This window comes from Pleurodeles waltl, unplaced genomic scaffold, assembly GCF_031143425.1.
Source record: "Pleurodeles waltl isolate 20211129_DDA unplaced genomic scaffold, aPleWal1.hap1.20221129 scaffold_70, whole genome shotgun sequence".
In the NCBI taxonomy this organism is placed as follows: Eukaryota; Metazoa; Chordata; class Amphibia; order Caudata; family Salamandridae; genus Pleurodeles; species Pleurodeles waltl.
The window spans coordinates 2,948,383-2,972,180 of record NW_027150391.1 but is presented as its reverse complement, the minus strand read 5'-3'; the positions used below and the strand labels follow the sequence as shown (position 1 = coordinate 2,972,180).

At 35.7% G+C, this 23,798-nt stretch overlaps 35 non-coding genes across 35 annotated transcripts; all 35 read left to right on the top strand.

The window, feature by feature from the left end:
* The first annotated feature begins 370 nt into the window (after positions 1–370).
* TRNAD-GUC (transfer RNA aspartic acid (anticodon GUC)) lies at positions 371–442 on the top strand. The gene has a single exon. It is a non-coding gene; the product is annotated as a tRNA-Asp (tRNA).
* Positions 443–1,060: 618 nt separating this feature from the next.
* Positions 1,061–1,132, top strand: TRNAD-GUC (transfer RNA aspartic acid (anticodon GUC)). The gene has a single exon. It is a non-coding gene; the product is annotated as a tRNA-Asp (tRNA).
* Positions 1,133–1,760: 628 nt separating this feature from the next.
* TRNAD-GUC (transfer RNA aspartic acid (anticodon GUC)) lies at positions 1,761–1,832 on the top strand. The gene has a single exon. It is a non-coding gene; the product is annotated as a tRNA-Asp (tRNA).
* Positions 1,833–2,424: 592 nt separating this feature from the next.
* Positions 2,425–2,496, top strand: TRNAD-GUC (transfer RNA aspartic acid (anticodon GUC)). The gene has a single exon. It is a non-coding gene; the product is annotated as a tRNA-Asp (tRNA).
* A 598-nt stretch (positions 2,497–3,094) lies between these two features.
* Positions 3,095–3,166, top strand: TRNAD-GUC (transfer RNA aspartic acid (anticodon GUC)). Its single transcript has one exon. It is a non-coding gene; the product is annotated as a tRNA-Asp (tRNA).
* A 626-nt stretch (positions 3,167–3,792) lies between these two features.
* TRNAD-GUC (transfer RNA aspartic acid (anticodon GUC)) lies at positions 3,793–3,864 on the top strand. The gene has a single exon. It is a non-coding gene; the product is annotated as a tRNA-Asp (tRNA).
* A 622-nt stretch (positions 3,865–4,486) lies between these two features.
* On the top strand, positions 4,487–4,558 carry TRNAD-GUC (transfer RNA aspartic acid (anticodon GUC)). Its single transcript has one exon. It is a non-coding gene; the product is annotated as a tRNA-Asp (tRNA).
* A 618-nt stretch (positions 4,559–5,176) lies between these two features.
* Positions 5,177–5,248, top strand: TRNAD-GUC (transfer RNA aspartic acid (anticodon GUC)). Its single transcript has one exon. It is a non-coding gene; the product is annotated as a tRNA-Asp (tRNA).
* Positions 5,249–5,882: 634 nt separating this feature from the next.
* TRNAD-GUC (transfer RNA aspartic acid (anticodon GUC)) lies at positions 5,883–5,954 on the top strand. Its single transcript has one exon. It is a non-coding gene; the product is annotated as a tRNA-Asp (tRNA).
* A 592-nt stretch (positions 5,955–6,546) lies between these two features.
* Positions 6,547–6,618, top strand: TRNAD-GUC (transfer RNA aspartic acid (anticodon GUC)). The gene has a single exon. It is a non-coding gene; the product is annotated as a tRNA-Asp (tRNA).
* A 604-nt stretch (positions 6,619–7,222) lies between these two features.
* On the top strand, positions 7,223–7,294 carry TRNAD-GUC (transfer RNA aspartic acid (anticodon GUC)). Its single transcript has one exon. It is a non-coding gene; the product is annotated as a tRNA-Asp (tRNA).
* A 596-nt stretch (positions 7,295–7,890) lies between these two features.
* On the top strand, positions 7,891–7,962 carry TRNAD-GUC (transfer RNA aspartic acid (anticodon GUC)). The gene has a single exon. It is a non-coding gene; the product is annotated as a tRNA-Asp (tRNA).
* Positions 7,963–8,588: 626 nt separating this feature from the next.
* On the top strand, positions 8,589–8,660 carry TRNAD-GUC (transfer RNA aspartic acid (anticodon GUC)). Its single transcript has one exon. It is a non-coding gene; the product is annotated as a tRNA-Asp (tRNA).
* A 622-nt stretch (positions 8,661–9,282) lies between these two features.
* On the top strand, positions 9,283–9,354 carry TRNAD-GUC (transfer RNA aspartic acid (anticodon GUC)). Its single transcript has one exon. It is a non-coding gene; the product is annotated as a tRNA-Asp (tRNA).
* A 646-nt stretch (positions 9,355–10,000) lies between these two features.
* Positions 10,001–10,072, top strand: TRNAD-GUC (transfer RNA aspartic acid (anticodon GUC)). The gene has a single exon. It is a non-coding gene; the product is annotated as a tRNA-Asp (tRNA).
* A 592-nt stretch (positions 10,073–10,664) lies between these two features.
* TRNAD-GUC (transfer RNA aspartic acid (anticodon GUC)) lies at positions 10,665–10,736 on the top strand. The gene has a single exon. It is a non-coding gene; the product is annotated as a tRNA-Asp (tRNA).
* Positions 10,737–11,368: 632 nt separating this feature from the next.
* Positions 11,369–11,440, top strand: TRNAD-GUC (transfer RNA aspartic acid (anticodon GUC)). The gene has a single exon. It is a non-coding gene; the product is annotated as a tRNA-Asp (tRNA).
* A 592-nt stretch (positions 11,441–12,032) lies between these two features.
* TRNAD-GUC (transfer RNA aspartic acid (anticodon GUC)) lies at positions 12,033–12,104 on the top strand. Its single transcript has one exon. It is a non-coding gene; the product is annotated as a tRNA-Asp (tRNA).
* A 604-nt stretch (positions 12,105–12,708) lies between these two features.
* On the top strand, positions 12,709–12,780 carry TRNAD-GUC (transfer RNA aspartic acid (anticodon GUC)). Its single transcript has one exon. It is a non-coding gene; the product is annotated as a tRNA-Asp (tRNA).
* Positions 12,781–13,414: 634 nt separating this feature from the next.
* Positions 13,415–13,486, top strand: TRNAD-GUC (transfer RNA aspartic acid (anticodon GUC)). Its single transcript has one exon. It is a non-coding gene; the product is annotated as a tRNA-Asp (tRNA).
* A 596-nt stretch (positions 13,487–14,082) lies between these two features.
* Positions 14,083–14,154, top strand: TRNAD-GUC (transfer RNA aspartic acid (anticodon GUC)). The gene has a single exon. It is a non-coding gene; the product is annotated as a tRNA-Asp (tRNA).
* A 638-nt stretch (positions 14,155–14,792) lies between these two features.
* On the top strand, positions 14,793–14,864 carry TRNAD-GUC (transfer RNA aspartic acid (anticodon GUC)). The gene has a single exon. It is a non-coding gene; the product is annotated as a tRNA-Asp (tRNA).
* Positions 14,865–15,456: 592 nt separating this feature from the next.
* TRNAD-GUC (transfer RNA aspartic acid (anticodon GUC)) lies at positions 15,457–15,528 on the top strand. Its single transcript has one exon. It is a non-coding gene; the product is annotated as a tRNA-Asp (tRNA).
* Positions 15,529–16,162: 634 nt separating this feature from the next.
* TRNAD-GUC (transfer RNA aspartic acid (anticodon GUC)) lies at positions 16,163–16,234 on the top strand. The gene has a single exon. It is a non-coding gene; the product is annotated as a tRNA-Asp (tRNA).
* Positions 16,235–16,826: 592 nt separating this feature from the next.
* TRNAD-GUC (transfer RNA aspartic acid (anticodon GUC)) lies at positions 16,827–16,898 on the top strand. The gene has a single exon. It is a non-coding gene; the product is annotated as a tRNA-Asp (tRNA).
* A 604-nt stretch (positions 16,899–17,502) lies between these two features.
* On the top strand, positions 17,503–17,574 carry TRNAD-GUC (transfer RNA aspartic acid (anticodon GUC)). The gene has a single exon. It is a non-coding gene; the product is annotated as a tRNA-Asp (tRNA).
* Positions 17,575–18,170: 596 nt separating this feature from the next.
* Positions 18,171–18,242, top strand: TRNAD-GUC (transfer RNA aspartic acid (anticodon GUC)). The gene has a single exon. It is a non-coding gene; the product is annotated as a tRNA-Asp (tRNA).
* A 630-nt stretch (positions 18,243–18,872) lies between these two features.
* On the top strand, positions 18,873–18,944 carry TRNAD-GUC (transfer RNA aspartic acid (anticodon GUC)). Its single transcript has one exon. It is a non-coding gene; the product is annotated as a tRNA-Asp (tRNA).
* A 592-nt stretch (positions 18,945–19,536) lies between these two features.
* Positions 19,537–19,608, top strand: TRNAD-GUC (transfer RNA aspartic acid (anticodon GUC)). Its single transcript has one exon. It is a non-coding gene; the product is annotated as a tRNA-Asp (tRNA).
* Positions 19,609–20,242: 634 nt separating this feature from the next.
* On the top strand, positions 20,243–20,314 carry TRNAD-GUC (transfer RNA aspartic acid (anticodon GUC)). The gene has a single exon. It is a non-coding gene; the product is annotated as a tRNA-Asp (tRNA).
* Positions 20,315–20,906: 592 nt separating this feature from the next.
* TRNAD-GUC (transfer RNA aspartic acid (anticodon GUC)) lies at positions 20,907–20,978 on the top strand. Its single transcript has one exon. It is a non-coding gene; the product is annotated as a tRNA-Asp (tRNA).
* A 604-nt stretch (positions 20,979–21,582) lies between these two features.
* Positions 21,583–21,654, top strand: TRNAD-GUC (transfer RNA aspartic acid (anticodon GUC)). The gene has a single exon. It is a non-coding gene; the product is annotated as a tRNA-Asp (tRNA).
* A 596-nt stretch (positions 21,655–22,250) lies between these two features.
* Positions 22,251–22,322, top strand: TRNAD-GUC (transfer RNA aspartic acid (anticodon GUC)). The gene has a single exon. It is a non-coding gene; the product is annotated as a tRNA-Asp (tRNA).
* Positions 22,323–22,948: 626 nt separating this feature from the next.
* Positions 22,949–23,020, top strand: TRNAD-GUC (transfer RNA aspartic acid (anticodon GUC)). The gene has a single exon. It is a non-coding gene; the product is annotated as a tRNA-Asp (tRNA).
* A 592-nt stretch (positions 23,021–23,612) lies between these two features.
* Positions 23,613–23,684, top strand: TRNAD-GUC (transfer RNA aspartic acid (anticodon GUC)). Its single transcript has one exon. It is a non-coding gene; the product is annotated as a tRNA-Asp (tRNA).
* The last annotated feature ends 114 nt before the right edge of the window (positions 23,685–23,798 follow it).

The window sequence follows — 23,798 nt, the reverse complement described above, 5'->3', positions numbered from 1 at the left end:
AACAGTGGTAAATCATGGGCTGCTTATAAACTCTGTGGGACAGGGATAGAAGACAAATCGGTGTTTTTGGTTAGTACTGACCCCTGGTGGCTAATAGCTATAAGCTGCTAATGGTAAAGTGAGCTGATTATATATATATATATATATATATATATATACAGACATAAATATAGATAGATTAATTTAATTAAAAAACTTTCTTGATAAAACTGATTGTTTTTGGAAGATCATTCTGTGTTCTCCCTGTTTATGAAAAAAGATGAATTTCCCTAAGCAAAAGCAGTAGAGCTGCCTATTCCAGTTAGCTGAATTTGTCATGGGCATTCCCTATCCTCAAAGAGGTGAGGACTGTTAAACTACTGCCATTAAGTCCTCGTTAGTATAGTGGTCAGTATCCCCGCCTGTCACGCGGGAGACCGGGGTTCAATTCCCCGACGGGGAGATGATACCTTTAAGTTGCCCAACTTAATGAAAAAGATGCACTTACTCATGAAGTAAAATATAGTTGTCATTATACCTGCTTATCACGATTGAGACCAGCGTTGACTTTAGTGATAGCCAAAATGCTTACTGATGTGTTAACTGAAACTCAGAAGATGCTCTCTAAATTTCAATCTCAACTTACTGTTCTTTCAAAAACAATTTATCTCTAAAATACTTGGAAAATGACATGAAACAGTGGTAAATCATGGGCTGCTTATAAACTCTGTGGGACAGGGATAGAAGACAAATCGGTGTTTTTGGTTAGTACTGACCCCTGGTGGCTAATAGCTATAAGCTGCTAATGGTAAAGTGAGCTGATTAAATATATATAAATATATATATATATATATATATATATATATATACAGATATAAATATAGATAGATTAATTTAATTAAAAAACTTTCTTGATAAAACTGATTGTTTTTTGAAGATCATTCTGTGTTCTCCCTGTTTATGAAAAAAGATGAATTTCCCTAAGCAAAAGCAGTAGAGCTGCCTATTCCAATTAGCTGAATTGCTCATGGGCATTCCCTATCCTCAAAGAGGTGAGGACTGTTAAACTACTGCCATTAAGTCCTCGTTAGTATAGTGGTCAGTATCCCCGCCTGTCACGCGGGAGACCGGGGTTCAATTCCCCGACGGGGAGGTGATTCTTTTAAGTTGCCCAACTTAATGAAAAAGATGCACTTACTCATGAAGTAAAATATAGTTGTCATTACACCTGCTTATCACGATTGAGACCAGTGTTGACTTTAGTGATAGCCAAAATGCTTACTGATGTGTTAACTGAAACTCAGAAGATGCTCTCTAAATTTCAATCTCAACTTACTGTTCTTTCAAAAACAATTTATCTCTAAAATACTTGGAAAATGACATGAAACAGTGGTAAATCATGGGCTGCTTATAAACTCTGTGGGACAGGGATAGAAGACAAATCGGTGTTTTTGGTTAGTACTGACCCCTGGTGGCTAATAGCTATAAGCTGCTAATGGTAAAGTGAGCTGATTAAATATATATATATATATATATATATATATATATATATATATATATATATATATACAGATATAAATATAGATAGATTAATTTAATTTAAAAACTTTCTTGATAAAACTGATTGTTTTTGGAAGATCATTCTGTGTTCTCCCTGTTTATGAAAAAAGATTAATTTCCCTAAGCAAAAGCATTAGAGCTGCCTATTCCAATTAGCTGAATTGCTCATGGGCATTCCCTATCCTCAAAGAGGTGAGGACTGTTAAACTACTGCCATTAAGTCCTCGTTAGTATAGTGGTCAGTATCCCCGCCTGTCACGCGGGAGACCGGGGTTCAATTTCCCGACGGGGAGATGATTCTTTTAAGTTGCCCAACTTAATGAAAAAGATGCACTTACTCATGAAGTAAAATATAGTTGTCATTACACCTGCTTATCACGATTGAGACCAGTGTTGACTTTAGTGATAGCCAAAATGCTTACTCATGTGTTAACCGAAACTCAGAAGATGCTCTCTCAATTTCAATCTCAACTTACTGTTCTTTCAAAAACAATTTATCTCTAAAATACTTGGAAAATGACATGAAACAGTGGTAAAACATGGGCTGCTTATAAACTCTGTGGGACAGGGATAGAAGACAAATCGGTGTTTTTGGTTAGTACTGACCCCTGGTGGCTAATAGCTATAAGCTGCTAATGGTAAAGTGAGCTGATTATATATATATATATATATACAGATATAAATATAGATAGATTAATTTAATTAAAAAACTTTCTTGATAAAACTGATTGTTTTTGGAAGATCATTCTGTGTTCTCCCTGTTTATGAAAAAAGATTAATTTCCCTAAGCAAAAGCATTAGAGCTGCCTATTCCAATTAGCTGAATTGCTCATGGGCATTCCCTATCCTCAAAGAGGTGAGGACTGTTAAACTACTGCCATTAAGTCCTCGTTAGTATAGTGGTCAGTATCCCCGCCTGTCACGCGGGAGACCGGGGTTCAATTTCCCGACGGGGAGAGGATTCTTTTAAGTTGCCCAACTTAATGAAAAAGATGCACTTACTCATGAAGTAAAATATAGTTGTCATTACACCTGCTTATCACGATTGAGACCAGTGTTGACTTTAGTGATAGCCAAAATGCTTACTGATGTGTTAACCGAAACTCAGAAGATGCTCTCTAAATTTCAATCTCAACTTACTGTTCTTTCAAAAACAATTTATCTCTAAAATACTTGGAAAATGACATGAAACAGTGGTAAATCATGGGCTGCTTATAAACTCTGTGGGACAGGGATAGAAGACAAATCGGTGTTTTTGGTGAGTACTGACCCCTGGTGGCTAATAGCTATAAGCTGCTAATGGTAAAGTGAGCTGATTATATATATATATATATATATATATACAGACATAAATATAGATAGATTAATTTAATTAAAAAACTTTCTTGATAAAACTGATTGTTTTTGGAAGATCATTCTGTGTTCTCCCTGTTTATGAAAAAAGATGAATTTCCCTAAGCAAAAGCAGTAGAGCTGCCTATTCCAGTTAGCTGAATTTGTCATGGGCATTCCCTATCCTCAAAGAGGTGAGGACTGTTAAACTACTGCCATTAAGTCCTCGTTAGTATAGTGGTCAGTATCCCCGCCTGTCACGCGGGAGACCGGGGTTCAATTCCCCGACGGGGAGATGATACTTTTAAGTTGCCCAACTTAATGAAAAAGATGCACTTACTCATGAAGTAAAATATAGTTGTCATTACACCTGCTTATCACGATTGAGACCAGCGTTGACTTTAGTGATAGCCAAAATGCTTACTGATGTGTTAACTGAAACTCAGAAGATGCTCTCTAAATTTCAATCTCAACTTACTGTTCTTTCAAAAACAATTTATCTCTAAAATACTTGGAAAATGACATGAAACAGTGGTAAATCATGGGCTGCTTATAAACTCTGTGGGACAGGGATAGAAGACAAATCGGTGTTTTTGGTTAGTACTGACCCCTGGTGGCTAATAGCTATAAGCTGCTAATGGTAAAGTGAGCTGATTAAATATATATAAATATATATATATATATATATATATATATATATATATATATACAGATATAAATATAGATAGATTAATTTAATTTAAAAACTTTCTTGATAAAACTGATTGTTTTTGGAAGATCATTCTGTGTTCTCCCTGTTTATGAAAAAAGATTAATTTCCCTAAGCAAAAGCATTAGAGCTGCCTATTCCAATTAGCTGAATTGCTCATGGGCATTCCCTATCCTCAAAGAGGTGAGGACTGTTAAACTACTGCCATTAAGTCCTCGTTAGTATAGTGGTCAGTATCCCCGCCTGTCACGCGGGAGACCGGGGTTCAATTTCCCGACGGGGAGATGATTCTTTTAAGTTGCCCAACTTAATGAAAAAGATGCACTTACTCATGAAGTAAAATATAGTTGTCATTACACCTGCTTATCACGATTGAGACCAGTGTTGACTTTAGTGATAGCCAAAATGCTTACTGATGTGTTAACCGAAACTCAGAAGATGCTCTCTAAATTTCAATCTCAACTTACTGTTCTTTCAAAAACAATTTATCTCTAAAATACTTGGAAAATGACATGAAACAGTGGTAAAACATGGGCTGCTTATAAACTCTGTGGGACAGGGATAGAAGACAAATCGGTGTTTTTGGTTAGTACTGACCCCTGGTGGCTAATAGCTATAAGCTGCTAATGGTAAAGTGAGCTGATTAAATATATATAAATATATATATATATATATATATATATATATATATATACAGACATAAATATAGATAGATTAATTTAATTAAAAAACTTTCTTGATAAAACTGATTGTTTTTGGAAGATCATTCTGTGTTCTCCCTGTTTATGAAAAAAGATGAATTTCCCTAAGCAAAAGCAGTAGAGCTGCCTATTCCAGTTAGCTGAATTTGTCATGGGCATTCCCTATCCTCAAAGAGGTGAGGACTGTTAAACTACTGCCATTAAGTCCTCGTTAGTATAGTGGTCAGTATCCCCGCCTGTCACGCGGGAGACCGGGGTTCAATTCCCCGACGGGGAGATGATACCTTTAAGTTGCCCAACTTAATGAAAAAGATGCACTTACTCATGAAGTAAAATATAGTTGTCATTATACCTGCTTATCACGATTGAGACCAGCGTTGACTTTAGTGATAGCCAAAATGCTTACTGATGTGTTAACTGAAACTCAGAAGATGCTCTCTAAATTTCAATCTCAACTTACTGTTCTTTCAAAAACAATTTATCTCTAAAATACTTGGAAAATGACATGAAACAGTGGTAAATCATGGGCTGCTTATAAACTCTGTGGGACAGGGATAGAAGACAAATCGGTGTTTTTGGTTAGTACTGACCCCTGGTGGCTAATAGCTATAAGCTGCTAATGGTAAAGTGAGCTGATTAAATATATATAAATATATATATATATATATATATATATATATATACAGATATAAATATAGATAGATTAATTTAATTAAAAAACTTTCTTGATAAAACTGATTGTTTTTTGAAGATCATTCTGTGTTCTCCCTGTTTATGAAAAAAGATGAATTTCCCTAAGCAAAAGCAGTAGAGCTGCCTATTCCAATTAGCTGAATTGCTCATGGGCATTCCCTATCCTCAAAGAGGTGAGGACTGTTAAACTACTGCCATTAAGTCCTCGTTAGTATAGTGGTCAGTATCCACGCCTGTCACGCGGGAGACCGGGGTTCAATTCCCCGACGGGGAGGTGATTCTTTTAAGTTGCCCAACTTAATGAAAAAGATGCACTTACTCATGAAGTAAAATATAGTTGTCATTACACCTGCTTATCACGATTGAGACCAGTGTTGACTTTAGTGATAGCCAAAATGCTTACTGATGTGTTAACTGAAACTCAGAAGATGCTCTCTAAATTTCAATCTCAACTTACTGTTCTTTCAAAAACAATTTATCTCTAAAATACTTGGAAAATGACATGAAACAGTGGTAAATCATGGGCTGCTTATAAACTCTGTGGGACAGGGATAGAAGACAAATCGGTGTTTTTGGTTAGTACTGACCCCTGGTGGCTAATAGCTATAAGCTGCTAATGGTAAAGTGAGCTGATTAAATATATATATATATATATATATATATATATATATATATATATATATATATATATATATACAGATATAAATATAGATAGATTAATTTAATTTAAAAACTTTCTTGATAAAACTGATTGTTTTTGGAAGATCATTCTGTGTTCTCCCTGTTTATGAAAAAAGATTAATTTCCCTAAGCAAAAGCATTAGAGCTGCCTATTCCAATTAGCTGAATTGCTCATGGGCATTCCCTATCCTCAAAGAGGTGAGGACTGTTAAACTACTGCCATTAAGTCCTCGTTAGTATAGTGGTCAGTATCCCCGCCTGTCACGCGGGAGACCGGGGTTCAATTTCCCGACGGGGAGATGATTCTTTTAAGTTGCCCAACTTAATGAAAAAGATGCACTTACTCATGAAGTAAAATATAGTTGTCATTACACCTGCTTATCACGATTGAGACCAGTGTTGACTTTAGTGATAGCCAAAATGCTTACTCATGTGTTAACCGAAACTCAGAAGATGCTCTCTCAATTTCAATCTCAACTTACTGTTCTTTCAAAAACAATTTATCTCTAAAATACTTGGAAAATGACATGAAACAGTGGTAAAACATGGGCTGCTTATAAACTCTGTGGGACAGGGATAGAAGACAAATCGGTGTTTTTGGTTAGTACTGACCCCTGGTGGCTAATAGCTATAAGCTGCTAATGGTAAAGTGAGCTGATTATATATATATATATATATACAGATATAAATATAGATAGATTAATTTAATTAAAAAACTTTCTTGATAAAACTGATTGTTTTTGGAAGATCATTCTGTGTTCTCCCTGTTTATGAAAAAAGATGAATTTCCCTAAGCAAAAGCAGTAGAGCTGCCTATTCCAGTTAGCTGAATTTGTCATGGGCATTCCCTATCCTCAAAGAGGTGAGGACTGTTAAACTACTGCCATTAAGTCCTCGTTAGTATAGTGGTCAGTATCCCCGCCTGTCACGCGGGAGACCGGGGTTCAATTCCCTGACGGGGAGATGATTCTTTTAAGTTGCCCAACTTAATGAAAAAGATGCACTTACTCATGAAGTAAAATATAGTTGTCATTACACCTGCTTATCACGATTGAGACCAGTGTTGACTTTAGTGATAGCCAAAATGCTTACTGATGTGTTAACCGAAACTCAGAAGATGCTCTCTAAATTTCAATCTCAACTTACTGTTCTTTCAAAAACAATTTATCTCTAAAATACTTGGAAAATGACATGAAACAGTGGTAAATCATGGGCTGCTTATAAACTCTGTGGGACAGGGATAGAAGACAAATCGGTGTTTTTGGTTAGTACTGACCCCTGGTGGCTAATAGCTATAAGCTGCTAATGGTAAAGTGAGCTGATTAAATATATATATATATATATATATATATATACAGATATAAATATAGATAGATTAATTTAATTAAAAAACTTTCTTGATAAAACTGATTGTTTTTGGAAGATCATTCTGTGTTCTCCCTGTTTATGAAAAAAGATTAATTTCCCTAAGCAAAAGCATTAGAGCTGCCTATTCCAATTAGCTGAATTGCTCATGGGCATTCCCTATCCTCAAAGAGGTGAGGACTGTTAAACTACTGCCATTAAGTCCTCGTTAGTATAGTGGTCAGTATCCCCGCCTGTCACGCGGGAGACCGGGGTTCAATTTCCCGACGGGGAGAGGATTCTTTTAAGTTGCCCAACTTAATGAAAAAGATGCACTTACTCATGAAGTAAAATATAGTTGTCATTACACCTGCTTATCACGATTGAGACCAGTGTTGACTTTAGTGATAGCCAAAATGCTTACTGATGTGTTAACCGAAACTCAGAAGATGCTCTCTAAATTTCAATCTCAACTTACTGTTCTTTCAAAAACAATTTATCTCTAAAATACTTGGAAAATGACATGAAACAGTGGTAAATCATGGGCTGCTTATAAACTCTGTGGGACAGGGATAGAAGACAAATCGGTGTTTTTGGTGAGTACTGACCCCTGGTGGCTAATAGCTATAAGCTGCTAATGGTAAAGTGAGCTGATTATATATATATATATATATATATACAGACATAAATATAGATAGATTAATTTAATTAAAAAACTTTCTTGATAAAACTGATTGTTTTTGGAAGATCATTCTGTGTTCTCCCTGTTTATGAAAAAAGATGAATTTCCCTAAGCAAAAGCAGTAGAGCTGCCTATTCCAGTTAGCTGAATTTGTCATGGGCATTCCCTATCCTCAAAGAGGTGAGGACTGTTAAACTACTGCCATTAAGTCCTCGTTAGTATAGTGGTCAGTATCCCCGCCTGTCACGCGGGAGACCGGGGTTCAATTCCCCGACGGGGAGATGATACTTTTAAGTTGCCCAACTTAATGAAAAAGATGCACTTACTCATGAAGTAAAATATAGTTGTCATTACACCTGCTTATCACGATTGAGACCAGCGTTGACTTTAGTGATAGCCAAAATGCTTACTGATGTGTTAACTGAAACTCAGAAGATGCTCTCTAAATTTCAATCTCAACTTACTGTTCTTTCAAAAACAATTTATCTCTAAAATACTTGGAAAATGACATGAAACAGTGGTAAATCATGGGCTGCTTATAAACTCTGTGGGACAGGGATAGAAGACAAATCGGTGTTTTTGGTTAGTACTGACCCCTGGTGGCTAATAGCTATAAGCTGCTAATGGTAAAGTGAGCTGATTAAATATATATAAATATATATATATATATATATATATATATATATATATATATACAGATATAAATATAGATAGATTAATTTAATTTAAAAACTTTCTTGATAAAACTGATTGTTTTTGGAAGATCATTCTGTGTTCTCCCTGTTTATGAAAAAAGATTAATTTCCCTAAGCAAAAGCATTAGAGCTGCCTATTCCAATTAGCTGAATTGCTCATGGGCATTCCCTATCCTCAAAGAGGTGAGGACTGTTAAACTACTGCCATTAAGTCCTCGTTAGTATAGTGGTCAGTATCCCCGCCTGTCACGCGGGAGACCGGGGTTCAATTTCCCGACGGGGAGATGATTCTTTTAAGTTGCCCAACTTAATGAAAAAGATGCACTTACTCATGAAGTAAAATATAGTTGTCATTACACCTGCTTATCACGATTGAGACCAGTGTTGACTTTAGTGATAGCCAAAATGCTTACTGATGTGTTAACCGAAACTCAGAAGATGCTCTCTAAATTTCAATCTCAACTTACTGTTCTTTCAAAAACAATTTATCTCTAAAATACTTGGAAAATGACATGAAACAGTGGTAAAACATGGGCTGCTTATAAACTCTGTGGGACAGGGATAGAAGACAAATCGGTGTTTTTGGTTAGTACTGACCCCTGGTGGCTAATAGCTATAAGCTGCTAATGGTAAAGTGAGCTGATTAAATATATATAAATATATATATATATATATATATATATATATATATATACAGACATAAATATAGATAGATTAATTTAATTAAAAAACTTTCTTGATAAAACTGATTGTTTTTGGAAGATCATTCTGTGTTCTCCCTGTTTATGAAAAAAGATGAATTTCCCTAAGCAAAAGCAGTAGAGCTGCCTATTCCAGTTAGCTGAATTTGTCATGGGCATTCCCTATCCTCAAAGAGGTGAGGACTGTTAAACTACTGCCATTAAGTCCTCGTTAGTATAGTGGTCAGTATCCCCGCCTGTCACGCGGGAGACCGGGGTTCAATTCCCCGACGGGGAGATGATACTTTTAAGTTGCCCAACTTAATGAAAAAGATGCACTTACTCATGAAGTAAAATATAGTTGTCATTACACCTGATTATCACGATTGAGACCAGTGTTGACTTTAGTGATAGCCAAAATGCTTACTGATGTGTTAACTGAAACTCAGAAGATGCTCTCTAAATTTCAATCTCAACTTACTGTTCTTTCAAAAACAATTTATCTCTAAAATACTTGGAAAATGACATGAAACAGTGGTAAATCATGGGCTGCTTATAAACTCTGTGGGACAGGGATAGAAGACAAATCGGTGTTTTTGGTTAGTACTGACCCCTGGTGGCTAATAGCTATAAGCTGCTAATGGTAAAGTGAGCTGATTAAATATATATATATATATATATATATATATATATATATATATATATATATATATATATATATATATATATATACAGATATAAATATAGATAGATTAATTTAATTAAAAAACTTTCTTGATAAAACTGATTGTTTTTGGAAGATCATTCTGTGTTCTCCCTGTTTATGAAAAAAGATGAATTTCCCTAAGCAAAAGCAGTAGAGCTGCCTATTCCAATTAGCTGAATTTGTCATGGGCATTCCCTATCCTCAAAGAGGTGAGGACTGTTAAACTACTGCCATTAAGTCCTCGTTAGTATAGTGGTCAGTATCCCCGCCTGTCACGCGGGAGACCGGGGTTCAATTCCCCGACGGGGAGATGATTCTTTTAAGTTGCCCAACTTAATGAAAAAGATGCACTTACTCATGAAGTAAAATATAGTTGTCATTGCACCTGCTTATCACGATTGAGACCAGTGTTGACTTTAGTGATAGCCAAAATGCTTACTGATGTGTTAACCGAAACTCAGAAGATGCTCTCTAAATTTCAATCTCAACTTACTGTTCTTTCAAAAACAATTTATCTCTAAAATACTTGGAAAATGACATGAAACAGTGGTAAAACATGGGCTGCTTATAAACTCTGTGGGACAGGGATAGAAGACACATCGGTGTTTTTGGTTAGTACTGACCCCTGGTGGCTAATAGCTATAAGCTGCTAATGGTAAAGTGAGCTGATTATATATATATATATATATACAGATATAAATATAGATAGATTAATTTAATTAAAAAACTTTCTTGATAAAACTGATTGTTTTTTGAAGATCATTCTGTGTTCTCCCTGTTTATGAAAAAAGATGAATTTCCCTAAGCAAAAGCAGTAGAGCTGCCTATTCCAATTAGCTGAATTGCTCATGGGCATTCCCTATCCTCAAAGAGGTGAGGACTGTTAAACTACTGCCATTAAGTCCTCGTTAGTATAGTGGTCAGTATCCCCGCCTGTCACGCGGGAGACCGGGGTTCAATTCCCCGACGGGGAGATGATTCTTTTAAGTTGCCCAACTTAATGAAAAAGATGCACTTACTCATGAAGTAAAATATAGTTGTCATTACACCTGCTTATCACGATTGAGACCAGTGTTGACTTTAGTGATAGCCAAAATGCTTACTGATGTGTTAACTGAAACTCAGAAGATGCTCTCTAAATTTCAATCTCAACTTACTGTTCTTTCAAAAACAATTTATCTCTAAAATACTTGGAAAATGACATGAAACAGTGGTAAATCATGGGCTGCTTATAAACTCTGTGGGACAGGGATAGAAGACAAATCGGTGTTTTTGGTTAGTACTGACCCCTGGTGGCTAATAGCTATAAGCTGCTAATGGTAAAGTGAGCTGATTAAATATATATATATATATATATATATATATATATATATATATATATATATATATATATACAGATATAAATATAGATAGATTAATTTAATTTAAAAACTTTCTTGATAAAACTGATTGTTTTTGGAAGATCATTCTGTGTTCTCCCTGTTTATGAAAAAAGATTAATTTCCCTAAGCAAAAGCATTAGAGCTGCCTATTCCAATTAGCTGAATTGCTCATGGGCATTCCCTATCCTCAAAGAGGTGAGGACTGTTAAACTACTGCCATTAAGTCCTCGTTAGTATAGTGGTCAGTATCCCCGCCTGTCACGCGGGAGACCGGGGTTCAATTTCCCGACGGGGAGATGATTCTTTTAAGTTGCCCAACTTAATGAAAAAGATGCACTTACTCATGAAGTAAAATATAGTTGTCATTACACCTGCTTATCACGATTGAGACCAGTGTTGACTTTAGTGATAGCCAAAATGCTTACTCATGTGTTAACCGAAACTCAGAAGATGCTCTCTCAATTTCAATCTCAACTTACTGTTCTTTCAAAAACAATTTATCTCTAAAATACTTGGAAAATGACATGAAACAGTGGTAAAACATGGGCTGCTTATAAACTCTGTGGGACAGGGATAGAAGACAAATCGGTGTTTTTGGTTAGTACTGACCCCTGGTGGCTAATAGCTATAAGCTGCTAATGGTAAAGTGAGCTGATTATATATATATATATATATACAGATATAAATATAGATAGATTAATTTAATTAAAAAACTTTCTTGATAAAACTGATTGTTTTTGGAAGATCATTCTGTGTTCTCCCTGTTTATGAAAAAAGATGAATTTCCCTAAGCAAAAGCAGTAGAGCTGCCTATTCCAGTTAGCTGAATTTGTCATGGGCATTCCCTATCCTCAAAGAGGTGAGGACTGTTAAACTACTGCCATTAAGTCCTCGTTAGTATAGTGGTCAGTATCCCTGCCTGTCACGCGGGAGACCGGGGTTCAATTCCCTGACGGGGAGATGATTCTTTTAAGTTGCCCAACTTAATGAAAAAGATGCACTTACTCATGAAGAAAAATATAGTTGTCATTACACCTGCTTATCACGATTGAGACCAGTGTTGACTTTAGTGATAGCCAAAATGCTTACTGATGTGTTAACCGAAACTCAGAAGATGCTCTCTAAATTTCAATCTCAACTTACTGTTCTTTCAAAAACAATTTATCTCTAAAATACTTGGAAAATGACATGAAACAGTGGTAAATCATGGGCTGCTTATAAACTCTGTGGGACAGGGATAGAAGACAAATCGGTGTTTTTGGTTAGTACTGACCCCTGGTGGCTAATAGCTATAAGCTGCTAATGGTAAAGTGAGCTGATTAAATATATATATATATATATATATATATATACAGATATAAATATAGATAGATTAATTTAATTAAAAAACTTTCTTGATAAAACTGATTGTTTTTGGAAGATCATTCTGTGTTCTCCCTGTTTATGAAAAAAGATTAATTTCCCTAAGCAAAAGCATTAGAGCTGCCTATTCCAATTAGCTGAATTGCTCATGGGCATTCCCTATCCTCAAAGAGGTGAGGACTGTTAAACTACTGCCATTAAGTCCTCGTTAGTATAGTGGTCAGTATCCCCGCCTGTCACGCGGGAGACCGGGGTTCAATTCCCCGACGGGGAGATGATACTTTTAAGTTGCCCAACTTAATGAAAAAGATGCACTTACTCATGAAGTAAAATATAGTTGTCATTACACCTGCTTATCACGATTGAGACCAGCGTTGACTTTAGTGATAGCCAAAATGCTTACTGATGTGTTAACTGAAACTCAGAAGATGCTCTCTAAATTTCAATCTCAACTTACTGTTCTTTCAAAAACAATTTATCTCTAAAATACTTGGAAAATGACATGAAACAGTGGTAAATCATGGGCTGCTTATAAACTCTGTGGGACAGGGATAGAAGACAAATCGGTGTTTTTGGTTAGTACTGACCCCTGGTGGCTAATAGCTATAAGCTGCTAATGGTAAAGTGAGCTGATTAAATATATATAAATATATATATATATATATATATATATATATATATATATATATATATATACAGATATAAATATAGATAGATTAATTTAATTTAAAAACTTTCTTGATAAAACTGATTGTTTTTGGAAGATCATTCTGTGTTCTCCCTGTTTATGAAAAAAGATTAATTTCCCTAAGCAAAAGCATTAGAGCTGCCTATTCCAATTAGCTGAATTGCTCATGGGCATTCCCTATCCTCAAAGAGGTGAGGACTGTTAAACTACTGCCATTAAGTCCTCGTTAGTATAGTGGTCAGTATCCCCGCCTGTCACGCGGGAGACCGGGGTTCAATTTCCCGACGGGGAGATGATTCTTTTAAGTTGCCCAACTTAATGAAAAAGATGCACTTACTCATGAAGTAAAATATAGTTGTCATTACACCTGCTTATCACGATTGAGACCAGTGTTGACTTTAGTGATAGCCAAAATGCTTACTGATGTGTTAACCGAAACTCAGAAGATGCTCTCTAAATTTCAATCTCAACTTACTGTTCTTTCAAAAACAATTTATCTCTAAAATACTTGGAAAATGACATGAAACAGTGGTAAAACATGGGCTGCTTATAAACTCTGTGGGACAGGGATAGAAGACAAATCGGTGTTTTTGGTTAGTACTGACCCCTGGTGGCTAATAGCTATAAGCTGCTAATGGTAAAGTGAGCTGATTATATATATATATATATATATATACAGACATAAATATAGATAGATTAATTTAATTAAAAAACTTTCTTGATAAAACTGATTGTTTTTGGAAGATCATTCTGTGTTCTCCCTGTTTATGAAAAAAGATGAATTTCCCTAAGCAAAAGCAGTAGAGCTGCCTATTCCAGTTAGCTGAATTTGTCATGGGCATTCCCTATCCTCAAAGAGGTGAGGACTGTTAAACTACTGCCATTAAGTCCTCGTTAGTATAGTGGTCAGTATCCCCGCCTGTCACGCGGGAGACCGGGGTTCAATTCCCCGACGGGGAGATGATACTTTTAAGTTGCCCAACTTAAAGAAAAAGATGCACTTACTCATGAAGTAAAATATAGTTGTCATTACACCTGCTTATCACGATTGAGACCAGTGTTGACTTTAGTGATAGCCAAAATGCTTACTGATGTGTTAACTGAAACTCAGAAGATGCTCTCTAAATTTCAATCTCAACTTACTGTTCTTTCAAAAACAATTTATCTCTAAAATACTTGGAAAATGACATGAAACAGTGGTAAATCATGGGCTGCTTATAAACTCTGTGGGACAGGGATAGAAGACAAATCGGTGTTTTTGGTTAGTACTGACCCCTGGTGGCTAATAGCTATAAGCTGCTAATGGTAAAGTGAGCTGATTAAATATATATAAATATATATATATATATATATATATATATATATATATATATATATATATATATACAGATATAAATATAGATAGATTAATTTAATTAAAAAACTTTCTTGATAAAACTGATTGTTTTTGGAAGATCATTCTGTGTTCTCCCTGTTTATGAAAAAAGATGAATTTCCCTAAGCAAAAGCAGTAGAGCTGCCTATTCCAATTAGCTGAATTTGTCATGGGCATTCCCTATCCTCAAAGAGGTGAGGACTGTTAAACTACTGCCATTAAGTCCTCGTTAGTATAGTGGTCAGTATCCCCGCCTGTCACGCGGGAGACCGGGGTTCAATTCCCCGACGGGGAGATGATTCTTTTAAGTTGCCCAACTTAATGAAAAAGATGCACTTACTCATGAAGTAAAATATAGTTGTCATTGCACCTGCTTATCACGATTGAGACCAGTGTTGACTTTAGTGATAGCCAAAATGCTTACTGATGTGTTAACCGAAACTCAGAAGATGCTCTCTAAATTTCAATCTCAACTTACTGTTCTTTCAAAAACAATTTATCTCTAAAATACTTGGAAAATGACATGAAACAGTGGTAAAACATGGGCTGCTTATAAACTCTGTGGGACAGGGATAGAAGACACATCGGTGTTTTTGGTTAGTACTGACCCCTGGTGGCTAATAGCTATAAGCTGCTAATGGTAAAGTGAGCTGATTATATATATATATATATATACAGATATAAATATAGATAGATTAATTTAATTAAAAAACTTTCTTGATAAAACTGATTGTTTTTTGAAGATCATTCTGTGTTCTCCCTGTTTATGAAAAAAGATGAATTTCCCTAAGCAAAAGCAGTAGAGCTGCCTATTCCAATTAGCTGAATTGCTCATGGGCATTCCCTATCCTCAAAGAGGTGAGGACTGTTAAACTACTGCCATTAAGTCCTCGTTAGTATAGTGGTCAGTATCCCCGCCTGTCACGCGGGAGACCGGGGTTCAATTCCCCGACGGGGAGATGATTCTTTTAAGTTGCCCAACTTAATGAAAAAGATGCACTTACTCATGAAGTAAAATATAGTTGTCATTACACCTGCTTATCACGATTGAGACCAGTGTTGACTTTAGTGATAGCCAAAATGCTTACTGATGTGTTAACTGAAACTCAGAAGATGCTCTCTAAATTTCAATCTCAACTTACTGTTCTTTCAAAAACAATTTATCTCTAAAATACTTGGAAAATGACATGAAACAGTGGTAAATCATGGGCTGCTTATAAACTCTGTGGGACAGGGATAGAAGACAAATCGGTGTTTTTGGTTAGTACTGACCCCTGGTGGCTAATAGCTATAAGCTGCTAATGGTAAAGTGAGCTGATTAAATATATATATATATATATATATATATATATATATATATATATATATATATATATATATACAGATATAAATATAGATAGATTAATTTAATTTAAAAACTTTCTTGATAAAACTGATTGTTTTTGGAAGATCATTCTGTGTTCTCCCTGTTTATGAAAAAAGATTAATTTCCCTAAGCAAAAGCATTAGAGCTGCCTATTCCAATTAGCTGAATTGCTCATGGGCATTCCCTATCCTCAAAGAGGTGAGGACTGTTAAACTACTGCCATTAAGTCCTCGTTAGTATAGTGGTCAGTATCCCCGCCTGTCACGCGGGAGACCGGGGTTCAATTTCCCGACGGGGAGATGATTCTTTTAAGTTGCCCAACTTAATGAAAAAGATGCACTTACTCATGAAGTAAAATATAGTTGTCATTACACCTGCTTATCACGATTGAGACCAGTGTTGACTTTAGTGATAGCCAAAATGCTTACTCATGTGTTAACCGAAACTCAGAAGATGCTCTCTCAATTTCAATCTCAACTTACTGTTCTTTCAAAAACAATTTATCTCTAAAATACTTGGAAAATGACATGAAACAGTGGTAAAACATGGGCTGCTTATAAACTCTGTGGGACAGGGATAGAAGACAAATCGGTGTTTTTGGTTAGTACTGACCCCTGGTGGCTAATAGCTATAAGCTGCTAATGGTAAAGTGAGCTGATTATATATATATATATATATACAGATATAAATATAGATAGATTAATTTAATTAAAAAACTTTCTTGATAAAACTGATTGTTTTTGGAAGATCATTCTGTGTTCTCCCTGTTTATGAAAAAAGATGAATTTCCCTAAGCAAAAGCAGTAGAGCTGCCTATTCCAGTTAGCTGAATTTGTCATGGGCATTCCCTATCCTCAAAGAGGTGAGGACTGTTAAACTACTGCCATTAAGTCCTCGTTAGTATAGTGGTCAGTATCCCCGCCTGTCACGCGGGAGACCGGGGTTCAATTCCCTGACGGGGAGATGATTCTTTTAAGTTGCCCAACTTAATGAAAAAGATGCACTTACTCATGAAGTAAAATATAGTTGTCATTACACCTGCTTATCACGATTGAGACCAGTGTTGACTTTAGTGATAGCCAAAATGCTTACTGATGTGTTAACCGAAACTCAGAAGATGCTCTCTAAATTTCAATCTCAACTTACTGTTCTTTCAAAAACAATTTATCTCTAAAATACTTGGAAAATGACATGAAACAGTGGTAAATCATGGGCTGCTTATAAACTCTGTGGGACAGGGATAGAAGACAAATCGGTGTTTTTGGTTAGTACTGACCCCTGGTGGCTAATAGCTATAAGCTGCTAATGGTAAAGTGAGCTGATTAAATATATATATATATATATATATATATATACAGATATAAATATAGATAGATTAATTTAATTAAAAAACTTTCTTGATAAAACTGATTGTTTTTGGAAGATCATTCTGTGTTCTCCCTGTTTATGAAAAAAGATTAATTTCCCTAAGCAAAAGCATTAGAGCTGCCTATTCCAATTAGCTGAATTGCTCATGGGCATTCCCTATCCTCAAAGAGGTGAGGACTGTTAAACTACTGCCATTAAGTCCTCGTTAGTATAGTGGTCAGTATCCCCGCCTGTCACGCGGGAGACCGGGGTTCAATTTCCCGACGGGGAGAGGATTCTTTTAAGTTGCCCAACTTAATGAAAAAGATGCACTTACTCATGAAGTAAAATATAGTTGTCATTACACCTGCTTATCACGATTGAGACCAGTGTTGACTTTAGTGATAGCCAAAATGCTTACTGATGTGTTAACCGAAACTCAGAAGATGCTCTCTAAATTTCAATCTCAACTTACTGTTCTTTCAAAAACAATTTATCTCTAAAATACTTGGAAAATGACATGAAACAGTGGTAAATCATGGGCTGCTTATAAACTCTGTGGGACAGGGATAGAAGACAAATCGGTGTTTTTGGTGAGTACTGACCCCTGGTGGCTAATAGCTATAAGCTGCTAATGGTAAAGTGAGCTGATTATATATATATATATATATATATACAGACATAAATATAGATAGATTAATTTAATTAAAAAACTTTCTTGATAAAACTGATTGTTTTTGGAAGATCATTCTGTGTTCTCCCTGTTTATGAAAAAAGATGAATTTCCCTAAGCAAAAGCAGTAGAGCTGCCTATTCCAGTTAGCTGAATTTGTCATGGGCATTCCCTATCCTCAAAGAGGTGAGGACTGTTAAACTACTGCCATTAAGTCCTCGTTAGTATAGTGGTCAGTATCCCCGCCTGTCACGCGGGAGACCGGGGTTCAATTCCCCGACGGGGAGATGATACTTTTAAGTTGCCCAACTTAATGAAAAAGATGCACTTACTCATGAAGTAAAATATAGTTGTCATTACACCTGCTTATCACGATTGAGACCAGCGTTGACTTTAGTGATAGCCAAAATGCTTACTGATGTGTTAACTGAAACTCAGAAGATGCTCTCTAAATTTCAATCTCAACTTACTGTTCTTTCAAAAACAATTTATCTCTAAAATACTTGGAAAATGACATGAAACAGTGGTAAATCATGGGCTGCTTATAAACTCTGTGGGACAGGGATAGAAGACAAATCGGTGTTTTTGGTTAGTACTGACCCCTGGTGGCTAATAGCTATAAGCTGCTAATGGTAAAGTGAGCTGATTAAATATATATAAATATATATATATATATATATATATATATATATATATATATATATACAGATATAAATATAGATAGATTAATTTAATTTAAAAACTTTCTTGATAAAACTGATTGTTTTTGGAAGATCATTCTGTGTTCTCCCTGTTTATGAAAAAAGATTAATTTCCCTAAGCAAAAGCATTAGAGCTGCCTATTCCAATTAGCTGAATTGCTCATGGGCATTCCCTATCCTCAAAGAGGTGAGGACTGTTAAACTACTGCCATTAAGTCCTCGTTAGTATAGTGGTCAGTATCCCCGCCTGTCACGCGGGAGACCGGGGTTCAATTTCCCGACGGGGAGATGATTCTTTTAAGTTGCCCAACTTAATGAAAAAGATGCACTTACTCATGAAGTAAAATATAGTTGTCATTACACCTGCTTATCACGATTGAGACCAGTGTTGACTTTAGTGATAGCCAAAATGCTTACTGATGTGTTAACCGAAACTCAGAAGATGCTCTCTAAATTTCAATCTCAACTTACTGTTCTTTCAAAAACAATTTATCTCTAAAATACTTGGAAAATGACATGAAACAGTGGTAAAACATGGGCTGCTTATAAACTCTGTGGGACAGGGATAGAAGACACATCGGTGTTTTTGGTTAGTACTGACCCCTGGTGGCTAATAGCTATAAGCTGCTAATGGTAAAGTGAGCTGATTATATATATATATATATATACAGATATAAATATAGATAGATTAATTTAATTAAAAAACTTTCTTGATAAAACTGATTGTTTTTGGAAGATCATTCTGTGTTCTCCCTGTTTATGAAAAAAGATGAATTTCCCTAAGCAAAAGCAGTAGAGCTGCCTATTCCAGTTAGCTGAATTTGTCATGGGCATTCCCTATCCTCAAAGAGGTGAGGACTGTTAAACTACTGCCATTAAGTCCTCGTTAGTATAGTGGTCAGTATCCCCGCCTGTCACGCGGGAGACCGGGGTTCAATTCCCCGACGGGGAGATGATACCTTTAAGTTGCCCAACTTAATGAAAAAGATGCACTTACTCATGAAGTAAAATATAGTTGTCATTATACCTGCTTATCACGATTGAGACCAGTGTTGACTTTAGTGATAGCCAAAATGCTTACTGATGTGTTAACTGAAACTCAGAAGATGCTCTCTAAATTTCAATCTCAACTTACTGTTCTTTCAAAAACAATTTATCTCTAAAATACTTGGAAAATGACATGAAACAGTGGTAAATCATGGGCTGCTTATAAACTCTGTGGGACAGGGATAGAAGACAAATCGGTGTTTTTGGTTAGTACTGACCCCTGGTGGCTAATAGCTATAAGCTGCTAATGGTAAAGTGAGCTGATTAAATATATATATATATATATATATATATATATATATATATATATATATATATATATATATACAGATATAAATATAGATAGATTAATTTAATTTAAAAACTTTCTTGATAAAACTGATTGTTTTTGGAAGATCATTCTGTGTTCTCCCTGTTTATGAAAAAAGATTAATTTCCCTAAGCAAAAGCATTAGAGCTGCCTATTCCAATTAGCTGAATTGCTCATGGGCATTCCCTATCCTCAAAGAGGTGAGGACTGTTAAACTACTGCCATTAAGTCCTCGTTAGTATAGTGGTCAGTATCCCCGCCTGTCACGCGGGAGACCGGGGTTCAATTTCCCGACGGGGAGATGATTCTTTTAAGTTGCCCAACTTAATGAAAAAGATGCACTTACTCATGAAGTAAAATATAGTTGTCATTACACCTGCTTATCACGATTGAGACCAGTGTTGACTTTAGTGATAGCCAAAATGCTTACTCATGTGTTAACCGAAACTCAGAAGATGCTCTCTCAATTTCAATCTCAACTTACTGTTCTTTCAAAAACAATTTATCTCTAAAATACTTGGAAAATGACATGAAACAGTGGTAAAACATGGGCTGCTTATAAACTCTGTGGGACAGGGATAGAAGACAAATCGGTGTTTTTGGTTAGTACTGACCCCTGGTGGCTAATAGCTATAAGCTGCTAATGGTAAAGTGAGCTGATTATATATATATATATATATACAGATATAAATATAGATAGATTAATTTAATTAAAAAACTTTCTTGATAAAACTGATTGTTTTTGGAAGATCATTCTGTGTTCTCCCTGTTTATGAAAAAAGATGAATTTCCCTAAGCAAAAGCAGTAGAGCTGCCTATTCCAGTTAGCTGAATTTGTCATGGGCATTCCCTATCCTCAAAGAGGTGAGGACTGTTAAACTACTGCCATTAAGTCCTCGTTAGTATAGTGGTCAGTATCCCCGCCTGTCACGCGGGAGATCGGGGTTCAATTCCCTGACGGGGAGATGATTCTTTTAAGTTGCCCAACTTAATGAAAAAGATGCACTTACTCATGAAGTAAAATATAGTTGTCATTACACCTGCTTATCACGATTGAGACCAGTGTTGACTTTAGTGATAGCCAAAATGCTTACTGATGTGTTAACCGAAACTCAGAAGATGCTCTCTAAATTTCAATCTCAACTTACTGTTCTTTCAAAAACAATTTATCTCTAAAATACTTGGAAAATGACATGAAACAGTGGTAAATCATGGGCTGCTTATAAACTCTGTGGGACAGGGATAGAAGACAAATCGGTGTTTTTGGTTAGTACTGACCCCTGGTGGCTAATAGCTATAAGCTGCTAATGGTAAAGTGAGCTGATTAAATATATATATATATATATATATATATATACAGATATAAATATAGATAGATTAATTTAATTAAAAAACTTTCTTGATAAAACTGATTGTTTTTGGAAGATCATTCTGTGTTCTCCCTGTTTATGAAAAAAGATTAATTTCCCTAAGCAAAAGCATTAGAGCTGCCTATTCCAATTAGCTGAATTGCTCATGGGCATTCCCTATCCTCAAAGAGGTGAGGACTGTTAAACTACTGCCATTAAGTCCTCGTTAGTATAGTGGTCAGTATCCCCGCCTGTCACGCGGGAGACCGGGGTTCAATTTCCCGACGGGGAGAGGATTCTTTTAAGTTGCCCAACTTAATGAAAAAGATGCACTTACTCATGAAGTAAAATATAGTTGTCATTACACCTGCTTATCACGATTGAGACCAGTGTTGACTTTAGTGATAGCCAAAATGCTTACTGATGTGTTAACCGAAACTCAGAAGATGCTCTCTAAATTTCAATCTCAACTTACTGTTCTTTCAAAAACAATTTATCTCTAAAATACTTGGAAAATGACATGAAACAGTGGTAAATCATGGGCTGCTTATAAACTCTGTGGGACAGGGATAGAAGACAAATCGGTGTTTTTGGTGAGTACTGACCCCTGGTGGCTAATAGCTATAAGCTGCTAATGGTAAAGTGAGCTGATTATATATATATATATATATATATACAGACATAAATATAGATAGATTAATTTAATTAAAAAACTTTCTTGATAAAACTGATTGTTTTTGGAAGATCATTCTGTGTTCTCCCTGTTTATGAAAAAAGATGAATTTCCCTAAGCAAAAGCAGTAGAGCTGCCTATTCCAGTTAGCTGAATTTGTCATGGGCATTCCCTATCCTCAAAGAGGTGAGGACTGTTAAACTACTGCCATTAAGTCCTCGTTAGTATAGTGGTCAGTATCCCCGCCTGTCACGCGGGAGACCGGGGTTCAATTCCCCGACGGGGAGATGATACTTTTAAGTTGCCCAACTTAATGAAAAAGATGCACTTACTCATGAAGTAAAATATAGTTGTCATTACACCTGCTTATCACGATTGAGACCAGCGTTGACTTTAGTGATAGCCAAAATGCTTACTGATGTGTTAACTGAAACTCAGAAGATGCTCTCTAAATTTCAATCTCAACTTACTGTTCTTTCAAAAACAATTTATCTCTAAAATACTTGGAAAATGACATGAAACAGTGGTAAATCATGGGCTGCTTATAAACTCTGTGGGACAGGGATAGAAGACAAATCGGTGTTTTTGGTTAGTACTGACCCCTGGTGGCTAATAGCTATAAGCTGCTAATGGTAAAGTGAGCTGATTAAATATATATAAATATATATATATATATATATATATATATATATATATATATACAGATATAAATATAGATAGATTAATTTAATTTAAAAACTTTCTTGATAAAACTGATTGTTTTTGGAAGATCATTCTGTGTTCTCCCTGTTTATGAAAAAAGATTAATTTCCCTAAGCAAAAGCATTAGAGCTGCCTATTCCAATTAGCTGAATTGCTCATGGGCATTCCCTATCCTCAAAGAGGTGAGGACTGTTAAACTACTGCCATTAAGTCCTCGTTAGTATAGTGGTCAGTATCCCCGCCTGTCACGCGGGAGACCGGGGTTCAATTTCCCGACGGGGAGATGATTCTTTTAAGTTGCCCAACTTAATGAAAAAGATGCACTTACTCATGAAGTAAAATATAGTTGTCATTACACCTGCTTATCACGATTGAGACCAGTGTTGACTTTAGTGATAGCCAAAATGCTTACTGATGTGTTAACCGAAACTCAGAAGATGCTCTCTAAATTTCAATCTCAACTTACTGTTCTTTCAAAAACAATTTATCTCTAAAATACTTGGAAAATGACATGAAACAGTGGTAAAACATGGGCTGCTTATAAACTCTGTGGGACAGGGATAGAAGACACATCGGTGTTTTTGGTTAGTACTGACCCCTGGTGGCTAATAGCTATAAGCTGCTAATGGTAAAGTGAGCTGATTATATATATATATATATATACAGATATAAATATAGATAGATTAATTTAATTAAAAAACTTTCTTGATAAAACTGATTGTTTTTGGAAGATCATTCTGTGTTCTCCCTGTTTATGAAAAAAGATGAATTTCCCTAAGCAAAAGCAGTAGAGCTGCCTATTCCAATTAGCTGAATTGCTCATGGGCATTCCCTATCCTCAAAGAGGTGAGGACTGTTAAACTACTGCCATTAAGTCCTCGTTAGTATAGTGGTCAGTATCCCCGCCTGTCACGCGGGAGACCGGGGTTCAATTCCCCGACGGGGAGATGATTCTTTTAAGTTGCCCAACTTAATGAAAAAGATGCACTTACTCATGAAGTAAAATATAGTTGTCATTACACCTGCTTATCACGATTGAGACCAGTGTTGACTTTAGTGAT